Source organism: Lolium perenne, chromosome 6 (assembly GCF_019359855.2).
Source record: "Lolium perenne isolate Kyuss_39 chromosome 6, Kyuss_2.0, whole genome shotgun sequence".
Lineage (NCBI taxonomy): Eukaryota > Viridiplantae > Streptophyta > Magnoliopsida > Poales > Poaceae > Lolium > Lolium perenne.
The window spans coordinates 52,632,701-52,657,016 of NC_067249.2; the positions used below are offsets into that span (position 1 = coordinate 52,632,701).

The window sequence follows — 24,316 nt, forward strand, 5'->3', positions numbered from 1 at the left end:
TAAAGTGGGCGAAACTGCCACGTAAAATGTCTAACATGTTCTACGTGATTTGCTGATTCCAACGGTATAGGGTTTGTCGAAATCCGACGGATAGAACTTAAAATATGAATTTTACAAAACTAGACTTAAGTGGTTACAGTTCTAATGGTGTACGAAAAGTTATCCGAACAAGTTGCTCGGATGGAAAAACTTCCTACACGAAAGTTGTAGATGATCTAATTACAAACTTAACGAAAGAACAACTATTCTAAATGGAGGTGTAGATCTAAGGAAATAAAATTGCGAAGCTACGTACGAGAATCTACGAAAAAAAGCGGAAATAAAATTATTACCGGGCGGGATGCGTCGGGTCGCGGCGTTTTCCCAAATAGCGTTGCGGATGTTGGGTCGCGATTGTGCGCCGTGAAACAGCTGCATCGCTCGCTTTCAGGAAGACGCTTTGCGCGAGGAGAGAGAGGAGGCGCCGGGCTGATGTGCTTCGGGCTGGCCCTTGGAGGTCTTTATATAGGCTACACGCTCGGGAAATTTTGCTTGGAAAGGCGATGTGGGACGAGGGTGGACGAATGGTGCCCGGGCTTGGGTGAACCCGATATTTGCAGGCAGGTTTTGCGCTGCAAGCCTGAGTAGCACGGACATTAAGAGATATAATAGATGCCCCCCATAGGGGGACTCACAGCGATCCTTGCTTGTGGGCCGTCGGATCACTCTTACGACAAATCTTGACAGTGCAAATTTTTCGCTCTATCATATAAAAGGAAGAAGCCCAGCCTTAGAAAACCCTAGCCGCCAATCGACTGTGGCGCCTCTCCTCCCCAATCCCCTTTCTGCCCAACCTCCAGCCCCTCCCTGGCCCAATCCCTCGTCGCCGTCGCCGTCGCAGGGCTGCCCGGCGGAAGCAGCGCCGCCTCGTCATCTCATCCCCTCCCGTGCTCCTCCCCAATCCCTGCCCTCCACTCCATCTCAGGTGAGCCGCCGTCGGCCGCGTCCGCTCGACATGGGGAGCAGGCATGGAAGATGCAGACCGATGAGGGTGTTCTGCCTCCAGCTCAGCTCCGGTTTGGCCGGAAGGACAACGGCCAGCAGCGCAAGGACCTGGCCTCCTCCGCGTTAGCACACTGGCCGGCCCTCTTCTTCTTTTTCTAAAGATCTACACGGTTTTCCTCTCCTCTCTCTCTCTCTCTCTCTCTCTCCTCGAGTCTGAGGTAAAAGTGGAGGCCGACTCTGCATGTTTGATTTAGCCGCTAAAGCATCGCATCTTGCTTTGTGCAGATCCGTTTTTACTTGTGCCTGTAAAGTGTTTGATGAAAATCCTAGCCAAGATTAATGTATGCAATATCTATGCTCCATCTAGCTGTTTGCAGTTTTGCAATTAAGGTATGCGCTTATGTTCCATACTTCTGTCCAATTTCACTGACAATGACCGTGTTGTATTTTTGCATTGGCTAGGCTCTAATTACGTCTGCTATGATTTTTTATTTTGTTTGGACCGTAATGCATAGCTAGCTGTTCATGTGTTTATCTGTTTGTGTATTATTATGTCTGTTGGACAAAGAAAGGAGAGAGCTTGTTACTCCCCTTTTAGCCCACACAATTGTTGATGAATGCAGTGTTACTCCATTTTCCTAAGAAAGAAACATGTGTTCTTTGGGCATTGCTGATTGTAGGTCTTAAAAAGTGCTCAACTACCAATATTGGAAAGGGAGGAGGATACGGGCTGGGCAAGGATTTGGGGTAGCTAACTGTCAGTGCAGTTACACATGTAATGTCTATCTTTTCCGCTGTTCATTTTTTTGAAATTTTAGCGAAAGCGAGCTGCTAACATAATTGATTGATACACCGGATTCGTGAAGAAGAAACCTGCAGAAGTTGCTACTCGATGGAGTGAAATTGGCAGGGCAGGGATTTGGGGGAGCAAACTGTAAGTGCAGCTACCTATGTCAATGCTAATTGATTTTACGCTTGAAAAACAAGACGCTAAGATATTAGAACTTTCAGCCTTTTTTATCCCGCAGATAAATGTATAAGGCGGTAAGATGTTGGTGGCTTGCTGGATAAGAGGCGGGAGCGACAAGCTTTGCGTTTCTGCTCATCTGTGCAAAGGTTTCACCTCCTAAATTTATTTTCCAGCTTATTGTCGTCTCTTATATGGACCAAACAAATGCTTCCTTTGGTTTCTCTTATAGTGTACATCCAGTTGTTTTTTGTATGGCTAGAAAAATGTGATATTTTTGGCAACTACGATGGTTTAGTTTGGTACTGGTTCACCAGCTGTAGTTGCAAGCGTATTTTTTTTTGATGTGATCAACACCACCGTGTCGGAATTCATGCCAAACTTTGGGTCTCTGTTTACATTTCACAATTAATCTGTTGTTGGTATTGCTTTAGGCTAAAATAGCTTAATATATTATGCCTTCCATTTATCCCCGGTTTACACACCCAACGTTTATTTGTGCATTCCTGTATTTTAGTTTTACTATGTGTGCACATGACTTCAACTCAGGAATAGTGCGAATTGGGAGCCAGATCTTGTATCCTCATAGTTTATTAGTGTACATCAGTTTCTTCTGTCTTTCCTTGTTGGATATTCTATTGCCATTTTTGACATTACTTAATTATGCTGCATGAATGCCATGCATAAACAACAAATGATCTTGTATCCTCGTAGTTTATTAGTGTACATCAGTTTCTTCTGTCTTTCCTTGTTGGATATTCTATTGCCATTTTTGACATTACTTAATTATGCTGCATGAATGCCATGCAAACAACAAATGGTTGATTCACAAAACACAACTATATGTTTTATAAGTTCCGAAACAAATGGTTGATTCTTTATCTGCATTTTTATTCATTTTCATTCTTCATGATTCTTTTGGTTATGTAAAATGCAGTGCATATTAGGCAGCGAGACGTTGGTGATGAAGACGGCGGTGGAGGAGTTGGGCCGGTCGTCGTCGTCTCCCAAGCCACTACTCCCTACTCCATCATTTGCTCGACCCTCACACTTTAATATCATGCCCGGCCACGAGGAGGTCATACCACAAGATTTTTGCTACGCCCGTGCCTTGCTCAACCGTGTAGAGGTTGCGCCTCCGCTGCTTTTTCGGTACGCCCTTGCCTTGCTAGCTCTAGCTAATTTTCCTTGATTGAGTTCTCATGTTGTTTGTTGGAAAGTATTAATGCTTCTCATGTGCAGGCAACTCACTTGTGTGGACATAAAAATGCAGAAAGTATGCATAGGGACGAAGGTCAAGTAAATAGCACAGTGGAACTTAACTGGAGTTTTGATAAATAGCACGATAAGGTATTGTTTCCCTCGTATACATATGTATTGAAGAAAAAGTTTTTCTGCTTATGTTAATTATATATACGTATCATACCCTGAGTTTTACTGTGTTTTTTCTGTTTCTTTTATTATGCCCAGCCATGGACATGCTACCGCGTTCCCTTTATTATTTTGATGGACTCAGATTGGTGATGAAACTGAGAGAGTTGTAATTCTGTGTGTGAATAGCTGGGTGGACTTGCCTGCGGATCTATCCAAAGTTCATGGACTCAAGCGCTACTTGCCGCAATAGGTTGAGAGAAATTGCATACTGTTCGCATGTCTCAAGAGAACATACAAAATTCGGTCGATGTTTGATTTGGTCGATGTCGATGTTCATCATTTCAGGGCCATATGTACTCTCAAGTTTCAACTCCTACTTCTTCATCATCATAGATGGCTCATTGTTTAAAAAATAAGAATATACAGCTACAATTAAGTTGAGAGAATGCCAACCTGTTTCAGGAATAGCTTTTTCTCCTGAACTCAACTTCCGGGTGGGGGTGGAGGAATTCAGTAGCCTTTATTTGGGAAGTTGGGGCACAATCTATAACGGATATTAGTTTTATATCTTTTGCAGTCATTTACGAAGTTGGCGAACAAGGTAATACTTTTATGAATGAATTCTATATTTAGATTTCGGCCACATAACCTGTTGTCTAAATATTCATATGAACGCTTCTTTTACAGTTGTTGTCCTTTTTACAAAGGAAGAGATGCAACACTCCACTACTACCTACTATATCCAGGATGAGCAACCTCTAGAGATACCGTGTGACAAGACCAGGTTCTCTACCTCCAGCCTGTTTAGCTGGCTACACTTCAATGTCAGGCACATCTATCTTTTTAGATCATCGAACTCTGTAATCTCCCGAGTTGTTTAAATATGTTTACCTTGTCATCTTTTGAAAGAAAAAATGCATGCTTTCATCTCACTGGTATTTCTCCTTGGCTATTTGTTTATGACATTCATATCATTTCTCAACTAGGTTTCCCCTGACATATGTGTTGCTACAAGATCTTCTTCAATTATCAAACAACCTGGTCTTAGGTACTTACGCAGCCAACCCATCATTCAGAAGAATTTACTGTATTGATGTCTTTCAGGTAAATTCATCTGCTACGTTTCTATTGATGTATCCATACCCTTACACAGTACCAAAGGCATTTCCCTGTGTAAGAGTTTGTTTGTCATCTTAGGTAGGGAGGCAATGATCAGGTAGTCACTCTCATAAAACGACATGTAGGTGACCGGCAAAAAGAATTTGCCCTATCTGAAGCATTATATTCTCTTATAGACCTTACCAAAAAAATTGTCTCTTTGTAGGTTTATATCGACCATGAATTTAGTTCTCATTTTCTTTATTTTTTTCATTTTTGACTGAAAGTTTGTTATATAGGTGCTTCTGACGTTACTTTTTTTAGAACATGAAAGAAGGTAGAGGACACCTCTGCCTTATGGTTACAAGACTATAGAATAGAGAGAGGGTAAGGGGAATCTAGAACTCGGACGCAACCAGGGAATTGCTGTTAAATGCCATGTCGTTTCTTAGCTTTGTAGGTTTATATCAACCAGGGAATCTAGAAGGTGAGTTCTAAGCTTGTTGTTAAATGCCGTGTCGTTTCTTAGCTTCCAAGGTCCCAGCAAGCAAGCCGAGAGGTAGATGAAACAAGTTTCAGAGTTCGCGTTGTGACTCGTCTGCCAATTTGGTAATTATGCTAGAAGCAGCTGCTTGCTCTGTTAGGCCAACCTTGTCTCACAGCCAGCTAGAATATTTGCAGCGAAGACCTAGATGATGGATCAATTCCACTGCTGGGCCAACCATTGTCTGAACACCAAGCGTTGGAGACCATGTTGTCCCTAGCGTTGAGTTGCCCCTAATAGACTAACCAGAGAAAGATTTTGTGTCTATGTGGGTATTTTCTTTACCCCAAACCCATCGATATGGTCACCACCTCTTGTGTTGTCGTTTAGAACTCTGTAGAGATCAGCCATTGTAGTATTTTTTTGCCAGGTATAAGCAATGTCCTGCTATCATTGCTGGTGTCATTATGTGGGGTAATGTCACGTATGTATGTAAAAAAGCAAATCTGCATGAACCTGCGTTGTGTGAGATAGATGCATTAAAAGTTGAATTGTCCGTTGGGTGCTGTTGAACTGCAAGAAAACTGTGCATTGTTGGTCAGTAGCAAACGTATAAAGAACCGGGAGTGTGCAGTTCAGTATTCCAAGTGGGCACTAATATTCAGTCCAAAAGACACCAAATTGTTGGAGCCAATTTGACATTTTGTTAGGCCTTGCACACCTGGTAGCATTGTCATTAGGGAACCCCACAATGGTGAGTCGTGTGTGCCACGCTCAGGAGTGTCTGTTTTCGGTCCACTTTTTCTCATTTTAATTTTGCACATCTAAAATTCATCTTTTAATGTCAGTATATATGTTCGAAACTTTTTCTGATAAAATTCATAAAAGTACTCATATATCGATGATATATCATATGATTCCCTATTAAGTTTCTTTACTTTAATCTTGGCATTCATGCATTCAAGAATCTTCTTTTAACAATTGCAAGCTCTCATTTCAGTTTACCCTTTCGCTAGCCTGTTTTTGGATAGTGCATGCAATTTTTGTTTTTCAGATATGTAAAGTCCGGCCAATGTTGGGTGAAGATTAGTCTCTCCAACTTCTATGCATGATCCACAAAAGCTATACTGACAGTATAAAAATGGATTTGATGTCATGCATGGAAGCCCATAGCAATGTCAATCCTTAGATTACCGATCAAGGCATGCACAGTTAGAGATCTGATTCTGTTAGCGACACATTATATTGTCCTTGGTTACATATACTCTAATAATTGTGTTAGTATTTAGTTGCTGAACTATTTCTGGTGATGCACTATTTACTGCTGATAGGTGCAACCTACCGGTTTATAAATCATAAGTATGTTGTGAACATGCCTTTTTGCATACATAATGTCATGTGGTTTTATAGTATGCAATGGATAATTCGTGAGAATATTGCATAAGCCATAATACGTGTTTTCCAAAGAACCGCCCACCTTTACATTGTGCACCTTATATTTTGTGCATGTACTTCTGCTACCTCTTTTTGTAACTATCACATCTGACCTATATGACAACACTTTCCGTTCTATATCTATTGTTTGTTATTTTGAAATGTCAAAAAAAATTAACAAAAAATTCTACATGTACATCTCCATAATATATGTGCATTCGTCAAGTTTCGTGAGTAACCAATATTTTGTATGGTCTATATAAAAAGGGCCACATGAAAAATTGATTTTTCATGAAATGACTTTGTTAACGCGTATCAAGATGTACTTGCGAATTTTTCGTTTCAATTTTTTAAAATTCAAAATATATGTAACATGCATTTCAAAATAGAGGGAGCATATGCTTCCATGTGCCAAAACACTACTCCCACTCATGTATTTGTGATGCACATGTATTGCTAAGAGTGCTTGTTCTCTTATACTATAAGTTTACAAGATGTTTATCAGTGCAAAATATTGGCCCGTTTGCTGCTCCTAATCGCTTTCAATAACTGAGATTACGAGCCTTTGTAATTATGGAGATTTTTACCTTAATTGTTTCCATTAAAACCTAACAAATGTATTAGTATCATATTGATAATTTATTTTAATCATAGTTATATAAAATAAACATTGGCACAAACTTCACGGGATCGTGCGCCAAGGCGCACATATAAATCTAGTTAAATGAAGTCCCGCCGCCGTATCCCCTGGAGATGGATACGTAGTCTGGTAAGGGCGGGCATAATGGCAAGCAATAAGTCAGTGCAGTTGGCAGTTGGCAGTTGGCACGTAGGAGTTTTCGGATGTGGGACTAAATACAAAAGGAAAACCCAAGTGCTAAAAAGTGCTCGGGTGCTCGTTTGTAGGAACGAGCCCTCGCTCCTCGTCCGTCCGATGCACGCGATGAAAACACTTCAGGACGCGCCGTTCCGACAGGCGACGACAGTGACGTTTCTGGTTGCGCACGTGCTACACGGTGACGGAGCTCTCCATCTATCCATTTCCGTTCCCCTCTCTGCCCCTCCAAATTTTCTCTCGCTAAGAGCATCTCCACTCGTCCCCCCGAACAGGCCCCCGGCGAGCGTTTTTTCCATCCGGACGGCGAAATTCGGCCCAGTCGCGCCCCCGGTTCCTCGTTTTCGTCCGGATTTGGGCCTAAATTCATCCGGCGATCCCACGCCCCCCCCCCGGCCCCCCGGGGAGCGCTCGGGGACTCCGGACGAAACGAAAGCGCGCGAAACGGCGAGGAAACTTCCCGCGCGTCTGGTGGCCCCAACTTGTCGGCGAGAGAAACCGATCGTCGTCCTCATCGCATCGTCTTCCGCGCGCTGTAAAATCGCCGGCCACGCGGCGAGTTAATGTCGTCGTCTTCCGCGCGCTGTAAAAAGCCTGCCGCCGGCATGCATTCGCCGGCCACGCGGCGAGTTAATGTCTTCGTCTTCCGCGCACACATCGTCTTCCGCGCGCACTAAAGGCTGCCGCCGGTCAGCTCGCCGCGGACGCGTCGCAATCCACGCGGCATTTAATCCCCGCGCCAGCCACGCCTATATACGCCGGTCCGCTCGCCGCGAGGCGTACCCCGTGCTCCACTCTCCCTCCACTCTCCCTCCCTCTACTCTCAAGATGGCGTTCTACGACGACGACGGCGCATCCAACAACGGCTTCGCCCGCCGGTCTCTCCACGCGTGGGAGGGGCACCTCCTCCACCAGGCGGGGTACCCCTGCCCGCCGGACACGAGGCCTCCCGGCGGCGGCCGGGCGGCTAAGTGCTGGCGGCGTTCCAAGCCCGCCGCCGCCGCGGGGCCATGCCCTCGACGGCGCCATCGAGGAGGCGAGGATGACGATGACCGACGAGGAGCGCGCCGACCCGCGCCACCACCCCGACAACTACACGCGGTGGAACTCCTACTTCCTCCGCCGGTGGGAGCGGGAGTCGGCGGCCTACGACGGCCCGCCGCCTCCGCTCGCGCGCGCAACAACGCCGCGGGCCGCCGACGGTGGTGGGGCGCGCCGGCCGGACACTCGAGGCCGTCATCGAGCACATCGAGGGCGGCAACTCCCCGGTGCTCACGATGCCCCCTCTATCGGCATCGAGGGCATCGGCGAGCCGCCGTCGGGGAAGCTGCCCGGCAGCCACGGCGCATGGCTGCCAGCTCGTCGTCTTCCGGATCGGCGTCAAGGTCATCCTTGGCGCCGGTGAAGAGGAGGAGGCGACGCCGCCTTCGACGCCGGTGCGCGTCAAGAAGGAGCCGGCGTCTCCGCCGGCGACCGAGGGCGCAGCAGCGGCGCCCTCGTCATCCGAGAACAGCCTTCCGCGCCGCAGAGCGGCCGGAAGAAGACGAAGAAAGAGGCCGCCGCAAGCCAGCTCGCCGAGGAGGAGGCGAAGCGCGCGGAGGAGGCCGCGATGGCGGAGGCGATCGCCGTGTCGCTTGCCGACATGGAGGAGGAGAAGCGCGCGGACGACGCCGCATCGGATCGGGCCAGCGCGATCGGCAGCGCCAGAGGAGGCGGAGCGCAGCACGGCGGCCGCCGGACCCGGCCGCCGCACGCCAACTCGCCGCCCGCGCCGCTCCAACCGCCAACGACGATGTCGCGCGGTACCGCCGTCTGCGACACCTCCATCCGGCGCCGCTGTCCCCGTCGTCGACCTCGAGTCCTCCGACGACGATCGGGTACAAGCCATCCCCGGGGTGGGAGACGCCGGCCGTGGCGCAAAGAAGAACTGTGCCGCGCAGCCCGAAGGTGCCGAAGGTCGAGGACGACGGCTCCGACGACGGCGGCGACGACTACACGGTGTTCTACCGCCGTATGGGCATGTAGAGCGCCGTGTTTTAAAATTAGCGTTTGAATTCCCCTAGCCGAATTCGAAATATAGTCGAATTCGGCCTGTATGTATGAACTCCGCCCGTTTTAGTCTAAATATCATTAAATTTAGTCTATATTCACCCGAATTTAGCCGAAGTTTGTCAAGTTTCCGTTTTTTAAATTCGCATCGTCGACTTCGCCTGGGCACGCGGCTGGGAAACTAGCGCTCCCCACGCCAAAACTTCATCCAATCCGGACGAAAATTTCGCCGGATTTGGGCGTGGGGAGGATTTGGGCGTGGGGAGCGCCAACGAGTGGGGATGCTCTAAGGTTCTCCGAGGCGAAATCAGCGCAGCGGATTTGTAGAGAGGCCGCGCGAGAGTGAGGGCGGGGTGCTCGACGGCGGAGATCGACCCGCGCGGTGCTCGGCGGCAAAGATCGACCCGCGCGGTGCTCGGAGATCCAGTCTGCGCGCCCTTGCGTTGTGTTCGGCCATGGCTGCCCGCTGAAGGCAAGGAGGAGGCACGCCGGCCATGTCCGACGCCGCCCCGCAGTCTGCAGCTACGACCTCGACCTCCTGGTGCCCCACGCTTCGGGACCTGCTGGAACACCGCGTCCACGTCGAGCCATGGAGCACTGCGTGTTCTCCGCGCGCAACGGCCACAACGCCGGTGAGGAGGCCGACCACCTCCACCCGCCTAGATTGCCTCTTCCATTGGTGATACGGCTAGTGCTCGCGCCGTGGAGGTCAAGCAGGCCAACATCGACGCGCGCGCATACCGACCCGCGAGGACGCGAGCTGCGTGCATCTGGGCGCCGCAGATAGGTCGGCGACACCCAGGCCCATTACCGCAACCCACCGGACCTGCCGGTCTTCCTCAGCTTCTTCTACTAGTCCTGGTCATTGCAGAGCCAGGCTGCTCCTGCTGCTGGTTCTAGTCTGTGGCCATGTCGCGGTGGCGCGCACGGACAACTCCAGCCTGCAGGTTTGGGCTAGCTGATTTTGATACGTGGTGTTTTGCTAGCTGCTGGTGTGCTAGCTGAGCACCGGTGTGTGCTACTTTTTTTTTGTCAACTAACGATGTTAAATTTGTGAAAAGCTTGTGTTACAACCTGATGATAGTAGCAGAGTATTTGTGAAAAGCTTTGTGTTGCTCACTTGTTCTGCATTTAGACACTGTATGATTTAATAGCAGAGTAATTTTGATCTCATCGTCAATTACCACGTTTGTTTCATCCTTCTTTTACCTAAAATGTTACTCAACATTACCTTGGCATTACTGGTTTGTTTGTTTTTTCTTGTAGGCAATTAGACAGTTTACTCACAAGTAGTTGTTTTTTCACGGATTTATGCTCATGGTCCTAGGTTAGTCTTTGTTCACACATTTTTCTTATGTGCACATACTTGCTTTGTAGCATCTTATATTAGCCACGCATGTGCAATGTCCATCTCGATAGACGTTTTCTAATTTTCATCATCTCATTACGTTGCTTTTGACAACATCTTTAAGTTACTTTTATCATCAGACTAAGTTGTTTTAAACATCTAAATTAAGTTGTTTACAAGAAATGGTTCTGGTTGCATATTAAGTTTCTTTTGTTCCACCATGCTTAACGTTGTCTAATGATTTAACTAGGTTGCTTTTTGTCATCTTGATAAGTTGTTTTCTATCATCTAACAATATTTTAGCTTACAACCAAATGCCCCTCAGTTGCATATACTAATTTAGTTAATTTCCTTTTGTCATCTCACTAAGTTGTTTTTACATCATCTAACCCGAGTTTTGACTTGCACCCACATGCCCCTCGATTGTATACTAATATGAATTAAGTTGTTTTTGTTATCTGACCAGCCCCTCGATTGTATACTAATATGAATTAAGTTGTTTTTGTTATCTGACCAAGTTGTTTTCCATCATATAACTTCAATTTTGACTTGCACCATATACCCCTCGGTTGTATACTGATTTGAATTAATTAAGTTCTTTTTGTTATCTGGCTAAGTTGTTTTCCATCATCTAACTCGAGTTCTGACTTACAAGTTACAAACATGCTCCTCGGCTGTATATTGATTCCCAGTAAAGTTGTTTTTGTTACCATATTAAGTTTTTTTTTCCATCATCTAACTTCAGATTTGACTTACACCCATATGCCACTAGGTTGTATACTGATTCTAATTAAAGTTGTTTTTGTTATCTGCCTCAGTTGTTTTTCCATCATATAACATGAGTTTTGAGTTGCACACATATGCCCCTCGGTTGTAGACTGATTCTAACTAAATTGTTTTTTATCTGACTAAGTTGTTTTTTATCACGTAACTTTAGTTTTGTCTTACACCCATATGTCCGTCGGTTGTATACTGATTCTAATTAAGTTGTTTTTTTATCTACCTAAGTTATGTTTCCCCATCAACAACGAATTCAGCTAAGTTGCTTTTTGCCAGCATGTTTTTTAGTTGATTTTTATCATATAATTTAAGCACCAACATGCTAATTTGTATACTGATTTAATTCAGTTGCTTTGTTCAACCATCTTAATTTGTGTACTGAATATGCCTAAGATGTGTACAAGTTTCCCAAATGAGCTGGATAAATGAAATGTTGTTAGAAAGTTGTCGTGGGTAGCCACCGTTTATAGTTGCCTATTTGTTACGATAAAAGTTGTTCCTTTAGCATGCTTAAGTTATTTCTAAATCCTACTTTATTTTAAAGTTCTGATACTTGATTTTTCATTTTTTAGTTTCTTGTTCATCATGCCTAAGTTGTTTCTTTAGCATGCTTAAGTTGGTTCTAAATCCTACATAGTTGCTTACCTAGAAACTAGTAGTGAAAGTTGCAATTCTCAGTACTATGATGTTGCTGACTCTTGTTGCTAAGTGAGTAATATCAAACAAAGTTGAATACAAAATATTTAAAAAAATAATGTAAGCAACTATGTGCACAAAGTTGTTTTGCCACAACACCGAAGTTGCTCTCCAATTTTTTTTTGTTGAAACATATACAAATGAGATTTAGTTTCGAAGATCTCGTCGCAAGAGAGTCAATGGTGAAAACGGATCACACTTCTGACATACTGTCTAAAAGTTATGACTTTTTAAAATTTTCCCGAATGAAAAATAATTGCACGTGTGAGCTTTTTGGTTAATTCCCGTACGAAAAACGTTGGGTAAATAGGTGCTACCGCGCCTTTCCTTTTCCGGATTGGTGGGCTAGGTACTTTCCGTATCATAGCTGAGTGCTAGCTAGGACTAATCGGCCCTCGTTTGCCACCTAGACGCGTCCAAGGAAAAAGGGGCGGCGCGTGCGGGAGCTGGGTAGCGGCGGGCGAGCTAGGCCGGGGCAGCTGCGCGGGCGTCGCGCGCGCGTGGCGGCTGCTGGGCCGTTCGGCCGGGTGGGCCGTTTGGCCTGGCCGAACCTCTTTTTCTTTTTTTTTGTAATTCCATAAATTTTAAACATAATTTTGAAGGATCTAAAATAATCAGAAAAATGCAAATAAGATACCGTTGGATTCGTTATGAAAAATGCTTCAATATGAGACTAAATTTGGAACAAAAATATAAAATTTATAAAACCAAAATTTGACATACATGTCTATGTGGCTATAGTGCCCTTTTAGGGTTTAATGTTTTCTCAAATAAAATAGTTTTATAAGTTTCAAAACCTCCGAACAAAATAGAGCATTGTTGGAAAATCTTTTCAAAGCTAAGTTTTATGAAAACACTATATTTTTCAATAACCTTTTTAATATCCCTTTGTGAAAACAAAATAATCATTATATACATTTGGCCTATATGTTTGATTTTGAAAATACTTTAAAACCAAAAGTCTTTGAAAACACTATTTTGGAATTAACTTGTAAATAAGTTTAAATTTTTTTAATTCTTTGTGAATTTTCAATCAAATTCAAACAATCAAGCATTTAATTTATTTTTATTTGATATTCCAAAATTTAGAAAATTTCGGGATGTGACAGCACCCAGACTCGTTAATTACTCCCATCGGGAGGACGTGGTGCACACCCGTTGAAAGTTTTTTGCACTCCAGGATCATGCCCGGGGACTTGATTCTGTGTAGGGTAATGTTGTTTTGCCATCGGCAGTTAACCAATAAAAGTTGGGCACGTTATTCATTTTCCTTTGCGTAAAGAAAATGTATCGGATGACCTATGAAGACTTGCGAAAAACTCGGCAGAGGAAAGTATTCGAGTAGTACAACTTGAGTCTACGCACGGATTACAAGCATCCGTACCTAGACTCGGGGGCTACTCCCATCGGGAGCGCTGACACGCACCCGATAAAAAGAAGATGAAGCAGAATCAAGATGAACAAGAACAATGAAGGAGAAGAATATCATGAGAAGACATGCATTAGTCTCTACCCGAATTAACTTCGGCTAGACACTCGGGGGCTACTGACGTGGGCACTAGCCTTCGAGTAACCGACGTTGCCCTATCCTGTATTGACTAATTGGAGGCCCATGAAGACACCCGAAGGTTAAATGGGCCACCTGGACAGCGCACCAGAGGAAACCTTGGCGGGCAAGACAAGGAAGCAGTCAGTGATGTCTACGCCCCCTCCCTTTCCTGTAGACAGTGTTGGGCCTCCAAGAGCAGAGGTTTGTAGAACAGCAGCAAGTTTCCCTTAAGTGGATCACCCAAGGTTTATCGAACTCAGGGAGGAAGAGGTCAAAGATATCCCTCTCATGCAACCCTGCAACCACAAAGCAAGAAGTCTCTTGTGTCCCCAACACACCTAATAGGTGCACTAGTTCGGCGAAGAGATAGTGAAATACAGGTGGTATGAATATATATGAGCAGTAGCAACGGTGCCAGAAAATAGCTTGCTGGCGTGTAGTTGATGGTGATAGTATTGCAGCAGTAGTAACGCAAAGAAACAAGAAACAAGCAAATGATAGCAAGATTTAGGAACAAGGCCTAGGGATTACACTTTCACTAGTGGACACTCTCAACATTGATCACATAATGTAAGCGTATAAATGCATACTCTACACTCTTGTTGGATGATGAACACATTGCGTAGGATTACACGAACCCTCAATGCCGGAGTTAACAAGCTCCACAATTCAATGTTCATATTTAAGTAACCTTAGAGTGTAAGATAGACCAATTCGACTAAACCAAGTACTAACATAGCATGCACACTGTCACCTTCATGCTTATGTAGGAGGAATAGATCACATCAATACTATCATAGCAATAGTTAACTTCGCAATCTACAAGAGATCATGATCATAGCATAAACCAAGTACTAACACGGATGCACACACTGTCACCATTACACCGTGTAGGAGGAATAAAACTACTTTAATAACATTGCTAGAGTAGCATATAGATAAATTGTGATACAAATACATTGCAATCATAAAGAGATATAAATAAGCACCTCACTATGCCATTCAACAGTGAATAAGTATTCTGTGAAATATAGCCTAAGAGACCCACACGGTGCACACACTGTCACCTTTACACACGTGGGACAAGGAGTCTCCGGAGATCACATAAGTAAAATTCACTTGACTAGCATAACGACATCTAGATTACAAGCATCATCATATGAATCTCAATCATGTAAGGCAGCTCATGAGATTATTGTATTGAAGTACATAGGAGAGAGATGAACCACATAGCTACCGGTACAGCCCCGAGCCTCGATGGAGAACTACTCCCTCCTCATGGGAGCAGCAGCGGTGATGAAGATGGCGGTGGAGATGGCAGCGGTGTCGATGGAGAAGCCTTCCGGGGGCACTTCCTGCCCGGCAGCGTGCCGGAATAGAGACTCTGTCCCCAGGATCTTGGCTTCGCGATGGCGGCGGCTCTGGAAGGTTTCGTGGTTTTCGTCGAACGTATCGTGGTTTTTGATCCAGGGGCTTTATATAGGCGAAGAGGCGGCGCAGAGGGTCGAAGGGGCGACGACACCATAGGGCGGCGCGGCCAGGGCCTGGGCCGCGCCGGCCTATGGTCCTGGGGGCCCAGTGCCCCCTCCGGTCCTTCCCGGTGTTCTGGATGCTTCCGGTGAAAATAGGAACTTGGGCGTTGATTTCGTCCGATTCCGAGAATATTTCGTTACTAGGATTTCTGAAACCAAAAACAGCAGAAAACAGGAACTGGCACTTCGGCATCTTGTTAATAGGTTAGTTCCAGAAAATGCACGAATATGACATAAAGTGTGCATAAAACATGTAGATAACATCAATAATGTGGCATGGAACATAAGAAATTATCGATACGTTGGAGACGTATCAGCATCCCCAAGCTTAGTTCTGCTCGTCCCGAGCAGGTAAAACGATAACACAGATAATTTCTGGAGTGACATGCCATCATAACCTTGATCATACTATTTGTAAAGCATATGTAGTGAATGCAGCGATCAAAACAATGTATATGACATGAGTAAACAAGTAAATCATAAAGCAAAGACTTTTCATGAATATCACTTCAAGACAAGCATCAATTAAGTCTTGCATAAGAGTTAACTCATAAAGCAATAAATTATTAGTAAAGATATTGAAGCAACACAATGGAAGATTAAGTTTCAGCGGTTGCTTTCAACTTGTAACATGTATATCTCATGGATAGTTGTCAATGCAAAGCAATATAACAAGTGCAATAAGCAAGTATGTAAGAATCAATGCACAGTTAACACGAATGTTTGCTTCTTGAGGTAGAGAGAGGTAGGTGAACTGACTCAACAATAAAAGTAAAAGAATGGTCTTTCAAAGAGGAAAGCATCGATTGCTATATTTGTGCTAGAGCTTTTATTTTGAAAACATAAAGAGAGCATAAAAATAAAGTTTTGAGAGGTGTATGTTGTTGTCAACGAATGGTAGCGGGTACTCTAACCCCCTTGCCAGACAAACCTTCAAAGAGCGGCTCCCATTTTATTTTATTTTTGGATGGCACTCCTTCCAACCTTTCTTTCACAAACCATGGCTAACCGAATCCTCGGGTGCCTGCCAACAATCTCATACCATGAAGGAGTGCCTTTTTATTTTAGTTTTATTATGATGACACTCCTCCCAACCTTTGCTTACACAAGCCATGGCTAACCGAATCCTTCGGATGCCGTCCAACAATCACATACCATGGAGGAGTGTCTATTTTTGTTAATTAATTTGGGACTGGGAATCCCATTGCCAGCTCTTTTTGCAAAATTATTGGATAAGCGGATGAAGCCACTAGTCCATTGGTGAAAGTTGCCCAACAAGATTGAAAGATAAACACCACATACTTCCTCATGAGCTATAAAACATTGACACAAATCAGAGGTAATAAATTTTGAATTGTTTAAAGGTAGCACTCAAGCAATTTACTTTGGAATGGCGGAAAATACCATGTAGTAGGTAGGTATGGTGGACACAAATGGCATAGTGGTTGGCTCAAGTATTTTGGATGCATGAGAAGTATTCCCTCTCGATACAAGGTTTAGGCTAGCAAGGTTATTTGAAACAAACACAAGGATGAACCGGTGCAGCAAAACTCACATAAAAGACATATTGTAAACATTATAAGACTCTACACCGTCTTCCGTGTTGTTCAAACTCAATACTAGAAATTATCTAGACCTTAGAGAGACCAATTATGCAAACCAAATTTTAGCAAGCTCTATGTATTTCTTCATTAATGGGTGCAAAGCATATGATGCAAGAGCTTAAACATGAGCACAACAATTGCCAAGTATCACATTACCCAAGACATTTATAGCAATTACTACATGTAGCATTTCCGTTTCCAACCATATAACAATTAGCGAAGCAGTTTCAACCTTCGCCACGAACATTAAAAGCTAAGAACACATGTGTTCATACGAACCAGCGGAGCGTGTCTCTCTCCCAAACAAGCATTTATTCAACAAAAACAAAAACAAGAAACATACTGACGCTCCAAGAAAAGCACATAAGATGTGACCGAATAAAAATATAGTTTCAAGAGAAGGAACCTGATAATTTGTCGATGAAGAAGGGGATGCCTTGGGCATCCCCAAGCTTAGACGCTTGAGTCTTCTTGATATATGCAGGGGTGAACCACCGGGGCATCCCCAAGCTTAGACTTTTCACTCTTCTTGATCATAGTATATCATCCTCCTCTCTTGACCCTTGAAAACTTCCTTCACACCAAACTTCTCATAAACTTCATTAGAGGGGTTAGTACATAATCAAAAACTCACATGTTCAGAGGTGACACAATCATTCTTAACACTTCTGGACATTGCTCAAAGCTACTGGAAGATAATGGAACAAAGAAATCCACCCAACACAGCGAAAGAAGCAATGCGAAATAAAAGGCAGAATCTGTCAAAACAGAACAGTCTGTAAAGACGAATTTTTAATAAATAGTTCCGTTGCTCAGATCAGAAAACTCAAAACTAATGAAAGTTGCGTACACATCTGAGGAACACGCACGTAAATTGGAATATTTTTCTGATTTTTCTACAGAGAAAACAGCCCAGATTCGTGACAGATAGAAATCTGTTTCTGCGCAGAAATCCAAATCTAGTATCAACCTTCGATTAGAGGCTTCACTTGGCACAACAAAACACAAAACTAAGATAAGGAGAGGTTGCTACAGTAGTAAACAACTTCCAAGACACAAATATAAAACAAAGTACTGTAGCAAAATAACACATGGGTTATCTCCCAAGAAGTTCTTTCTTTTTAGCCATTAAGATGGGCTCAGCAGTTTTAATGATGCACTCGCAAGAAATAGTATTTGAAGCAAAAGAGAGCATCAAGAGGCAAATTCAAAACACACTTAAGTCTAACATGCTTCCTATGAAAAGGAATCTTGTAAATAAACAAGTTCATGAAGAGCAAAGTAACAAGCATAGGAAGATAAAACAAGTATAGCTTCAAAAATTTCAGCACATAGAGAGGTATTTTAGTAACATGAAAATTTCCACAACCATATTTTCCTCTCTCATAGTAACTTTCAGTAGCAACATGAGCAAACTCAACAATATAACTATCACATAAAGCATTCTTATCATGAGTCTCATGCATAAAATTATTACTCTCCACATAAGCATAATCAATTTTATTAGTAATAGTGGGAGCAAATTCAACAAAGTAGCTATCATTATTATTCTCATCAAGTGTAGGAGGCATAGTATAATCACAACAAAATTTACTCTACATAGTAGGTGGTACCAAAAGACTACTATCATTATAATCATCATAAATAGGAGGCAAAGTATCATCAAAGAAAATTTTCTCCTCAATGCTTGGGGGACTAAAAAGATCATGAAAACCAGCTTCCCCAAGCTTAGAATTTTCCATATTATTATCAACAATGGTGTTCAAAGCGTTCATACTAATATTACTACCAGCATGCAAATAAGATTCCATAGTTTTTTTAATTTTCACATCGAACAATCCATGTTTTAAATCAGGAAATAGAATAAGAAGCTCATTCTTGTCCATTATGCCAAACTAGTGTAAACAAGAAACAAAAAGATGCAATTGCAGGATCTAAAGGAAATAGCTTCGAGTACTTACAGTGCCGGAAAATAGCTTAGTAGCCGAGGTCCGGAGTGTGAGTACCTTTTACCTTTCCTCCCCGGCAACGGCGCCAGAAAATAGCTTGATGTCTACGCCCCCTCCCTTTCCTGTAGACAGTGTTGGGCCTCCAAGAGCAGAGGTTTGTAGAACAGCAGCAAGTTTCCCTTAAGTGGATCACCCAAGGTTTATCGAACTCAGGGAGGAAGAGGTCAAAGATATCCCTCTCATGCAACCCTGCAACCACAAAGCAAGAAGTCTCTTGTGTCCCCAACACACCTAATAGGTGCACTAGTTCGGCGAAGAGATAGTGAAATACAGGTGGTATGAATATATATGAGCAGTAGCAACGGTGCCAGAAAATAGCTTGCTGGCGTGTAGTTGATGGTGGTAGTATTGCAGCAGTAGTAACGCAGTAAAACAGTAAACAAGCAGCGATAGCAGTATTTAGGAACAAGGCCTAGGGATTACACTTTCACTAGTGGACACTCTCAACATTGATCACATAACAGAACAGATAAATGCATACTCTATACTCTTGTTGGATGATGAACACATTGCGTAGGATTACACGAACCCTCAATGCCGGAGTTAACAAGCTCCACAATTCAATGTTCATATTTAAGTAACCTTAGAGTGTAAGATAGACCAATTCGACTAAACCAAGTACTAACATAGCATGCACACTGTCACCTTCATGCTTATGTAGGAGGAATAGATCACATCAATACTATCATAGCAATAGTTAACTTCGCAATCTACAAGAGATCATGATCATAGCATAAACCAAGTACTAACACGGATGCACACACTGTCACCATTACACCGTGTAGGAGGAATAAAACTACTTTAATAACATTGCTAGAGTAGCATATAGATAAATTGTGATACAAATACATTGCAATCATAAAGAGATATAAATAAGCACCTCACTATGCCATTCAACAGTGAATAAGTATTCTGTGAAATATAGCCTAAGAGACCCACACGGTGCACACACTGTCACCTTTACACACGTGGGACAAGGAGTCTCCGGAGATCACATAAGTAAAATTCACTTGACTAGCATAACGACATCTAGATTACAAGCATCATCATATGAATCTCAATCATGTAAGGCAGCTCATGAGATTATTGTATTGAAGTACATAGGAGAGAGATGAACCACATAGCTACCGGTACAGCCCCGAGCCTCGATGGAGAACTACTCCCTCCTCATGGGAGCAGCAGCGGTGATGAAGATGGCGGTGGAGATGGCAGCGGTGTCGATGGAGAAGCCTTCCGGGGGCACTTCCCCGTTCCGGCAGCGTGCCGGAATAGAGACTCCTATCCCCCAGATCTTGGCTTCGCGATGGCGGCGGCTCTGGAAGGTTTCTGTGGTTTTCGTCGAACGTATCAGGGTTTTCGATCCAGGGGCTTTATATAGGCGAAGAGGCGGCGCAGGAGGGTCGAAGGGGTGACGACACCATAGGGCGGCGCGGCCAGGGCCTGGGCCGCGCCGGCCTATGGTCTGGGGGCCCAGTGCCCCCCCTCTGGTCCTTCCCGGGTGTTCTGGATGCTTCCGGTGAAAATAGGAACTTGGGCGTTGATTTCGTCCGATTCCGAGAATATTTCGTTACTAGGATTTCTGAAACCAAAAACAGCAGAAAACAGGAACTGGCACTTCGGCATCTTGTTAATAGGTTAGTTCCAGAAAATGCACGAATATGACATAAAGTGTGCATAAAACATGTAGATAACATCAATAATGTGGCATGGAACATAAGAAATTATCGATACGTTGGAGACGTATCAGTCAGCAAGGAAAGATTAGATCTAAAAAGTACTGTAAACCTAGTCGTACTCGGTTAGGACCCTTGAGACCTGACCTCCTATATAAAGGCCAGGAGAGGGGCTGCCGAAGGACACGACCAATCTTAGCAATCTTAGCCCAGAAAAGCTTAGAGCTAGGTAACCCTAGCAATAGCAATCTCGACTAGATCTCAGCCGAAGTATTCGGCACCCCATTGTAATCCATTGTCATCATAATCAAAGAACAGACAGGCAGGACGTAAGAGTTTTACCTCATCGAGGGCCCCGAACCTGGGTAAATCGCTCTCTCCACTTGTCTGTGAACCGATGCCTCGTGTCAGCCTACAGGATTCCATCAACCCTAAGCCCCTATCGGAGGGCATTGGCGAGGAGTACCCTCGACACCTATGGAATATTCCTTCATATAAACTCAATGAAAACATTAGTCCATAGGGGTTGTCATTAATTACCAAAACCACGCATAGGGGCAATATACCCTTACAGTCGTGATTCCAACGAGCCCAAGATCATCGAAATCGGAGTCCGGATGCAAAAGTTATCGCAGTTTTGGTACACAGCCCGGTCCACCGAGTGCTGCTACCGGGTAGGTCGGTAGCCAGCTCGGTACTACCGAGTGCTGCTACCGGGTGGCTCGATTCTGCCCCCAAACGGTCATATTTTGTTGGGATATAAAAGGGGCCTTCTTCCCCATTGTTCTTAGGGTTCTTAGGCACGTTTTTTACCACCATTGTTGACCTTCTTGAGCTTGCTTCCTCTCCATTCCCTCCTATGATTCTTGCATATTCTTGGGGGATTTGAAAGAGGAGATCTAGATCTACAACCTCATCCAATCCATTCCTCCTCTAAGTGAGGGGATCTCTTGGGATCTAGATCTTGGGTTCATTTTTCTATTTCCTCCATTGTTTTTCCTCTCTAATCTCATCGTAACATTTGTTGCTTTGGTGAGATTTGAGTGTGAAGGATTTGAACACCTCTAGTGTTCTTGCTCTGCATCATTGCATAGTGTTGAGCTCTCCACCATGATTAGTTCGAGTGAGAGACCGTGAGCTTGTTACTCTTGGAGGGAGACCTCCTAGTTGGCTTGGCGGTTGGTGCTCCGGTGATCTCTTGAAGAAAGATTGTGAAGAGGCCCGGGCTTATCCTTCGTGGAGCTTGTGAAGTGGTTGTGGAGCTTGCCATCTCCGGAGTGGAGGAAAAACTAACCATAAGGAAAGGGCCATTATCCTTCGTGGGTTTGGCTCGGAGAAGAAGGTGAGCCTTCGTGGCGTTGGGGAATTATTCGTGGGACTCCCACCTCTCCAAACGTGACGTACCTTCTTGCAAAGGAAGGAAACACAGGAATACATCTTCGTCTCCGCGTGCCTCGGTTATTTCTATACCCGAGCTTATTTTCCTTGTTATAGCCATCGTGCTTGAAGTACATATATCTTGCTATCACTTGTGCTACATATATCTTGTGCCTATCTTGCTTAGCTCTAGTTGTTGTTGTTGCACTTAGGTGAGCCTAGCATATTTAGGATTTGTGCTTTTAAAATAAACATTAGTTTAATTCCGCATTTTTACAAGCCAAATCCTTAAGAGTTTTTAAAACACCTATTCACCCCCCTCTAGGCGACATCTCGTCCTTTCACATTAACACTCCGTGAACACACGTGATCCTCACATCAAAGCCATCCCCTCCGGTTATCCCAATTATTGTCACTTTGGGGTCTCGGGTTCCGGACAACAATATGTGTATACAACTTGTAGGCATGATCAAAAACAATAATTATCCTCATGAATTAATAACATGTTCAGATCTGAGATCATGGCACTCGGGCCTGATACGTCTCCAACGTATCGATAATTTCTTATGTTCCATGCTACTTTTATGATGATACTCACATGTTTTATACATACTTTATGTCATATTTATGCATTTTCCGGCACTAACCTATTAACAAGATGCCGAAGAGCCGATTCTTTGTTTCTGTTGTTTTGGTTTCAGAAATCCTAGTAAGGAAATATTCTCGGAATTTGACAAAATCAACGCCCAGGATCTTATTTTTCCACGAAGCTTCCAGAACACCGGAGAGGAAACGAAGTGGGGCGACGAGGCGCCCACACAACAGGGCGGCGCGGCCCATCCCCTGGCCGCACGGCCCTGGCGTGTGGGGCCCTCGTGGCGCCCCCTGACCTACCCTTCCGCCTACTTAAGCCTTCGTCGATAATAACTCCAGTACAGAGAGCCACGATACGGAAAACCTTCCAGAGACGCCGCCGCCGCCAATCCCATCTCGGGGGATTCAGGAGATCACCTCCGGCACCCTGCCGGAGAGGGAAATCATCTCCCGGAGGACTCTTCACCGCCATGGTCGCCTCCGGAGTGATGTGTGAGTAGTTCACCCCTGGACTATGGGTCCATAGCAGTAGCTAGATGGTCGTCTTCTCCTCATTGTGCTATCATTGTTAGATCTTGTGAGCTGCCTAACATGATCAAGATCATCTATCTGTAATGCTACATGTTGCGTTTGTTGGGATCTGATGAATATGGAATGCTATGTTATGTTGATTATCAATCTATCATCTATGTGTTGTTTATGATCTTGCATGCTCTCCGTTGCTAGTAGAGGCTCTGGCCAAGTTTTTGCTTGTAACTCCAAGAGGGAGTATTTATGCTCGATAGTGGGTTCATGCCTCCATTAAATCTGGGGGAGTGACAGCAACCTCTAAGGTTGTGGATGTGATGTTGCCACTAGGGATAAAACATCAAGGCTATGTCTAAGGATATATTTGTTGATTACATTACGCACCATACTTAATACTGGAGGGGGTTCGGATGATAACCTGAAGGTGGACTTTTTAGGCATAGATGCATGCTGCATAGCGGTCTATGTACTTTGTCGTAATGCCCAATTAAATCTCACACTACTCATCATAACATGTATGTGCATGGTCATGCCCTCTTTATTTGTCAATTGCCCAACTGTAATTTGTTCACCCAACATGCTTATTCTTATGGGAGAGACACCTCTAGTGAACTATGGACCCCGGTCCATTCTTTTACATCGAATACAATCAACTGCAATACTCGTTCTACTGTTCTCTGCAAACATCATCATCCACACTATACATCTAATCCTTTGTTACAGCAAGCCGGTGAGATTGACAACCTCACTGTTACGTTGGGACAAAGTACTTTGGTTGTGTTGTGCAGGTTCCAGGTTGGCGCCGGAATCCCTTGTGTTGCGCCGCACTACACTCCACCGCCATCAACCTTCAACGTGCTTCTTGGCTCCTACTGGTTCGATAAACCTTGGTTTCTTACTGAGGGAAAACTTGCCGCTGTACGCATCACACCTTCCTCTTGGGGTTCCCAACGGGCTCGTTAACTGCGTGCCAGCATCAGGGCCCAAAGTGAAGATCGTTAAGCATAACAAGTTGCAACAATGTCAAAAATACTAATAACGGATACTAGGCACTATGCCCATAACAATCTTATAGCTATTACATGAACAATCTCATCCAATCCCTACCATCACCTACAGCCTACAGCGGGAAATTACTCACGCATGGATGGGGGAATCATGGATGGTTGTTGGAGAGGCGTCGGTGATGGCGATGGCAATGATCTCCTCCGATTCCCCGTCCTAGCAGGGTGCCAGAACGGAGTTTCTGGTTCCCGGATTGGGGTTTCTGGTGGCGGCGAAGCAGCGGAACTCTTTCTGGAAAAACGTCGAACCCTCCCTCTGTTTTTTAGGGTCAGAGGCTTAATATAGTCCGGAGGAGAGGTCGGGGGGTGGCCGAGGCGGCCATGCACAAGGCGTTGG

General features: G+C 44.4%; 1 long non-coding RNA gene across 14 annotated transcripts; it reads left to right on the plus strand.

The window, feature by feature from the left end:
- Positions 1-794: 794 nt before the first annotated feature.
- On the plus strand, positions 795-6,319 carry LOC127307986 (uncharacterized). Of its 14 annotated transcripts, XR_007856134.2 has the most exons (11): positions 795-1,154; positions 1,270-1,374; positions 1,665-1,759; positions 1,851-1,918; positions 1,996-2,100; positions 2,889-3,103; positions 3,194-3,301; positions 3,422-3,926; positions 4,013-4,109; positions 4,312-4,429; positions 4,523-6,319. It is a non-coding gene; the product is annotated as an uncharacterized lncRNA (long non-coding RNA). The 14 variants fall into 14 exon arrangements; XR_007856126.2 differs by having other exon boundaries at positions 4,013-4,429; XR_007856121.2 differs by having other exon boundaries at positions 4,013-4,149; positions 4,312-6,319.
- Positions 6,320-24,316: the final 17,997 nt, after the last annotated feature.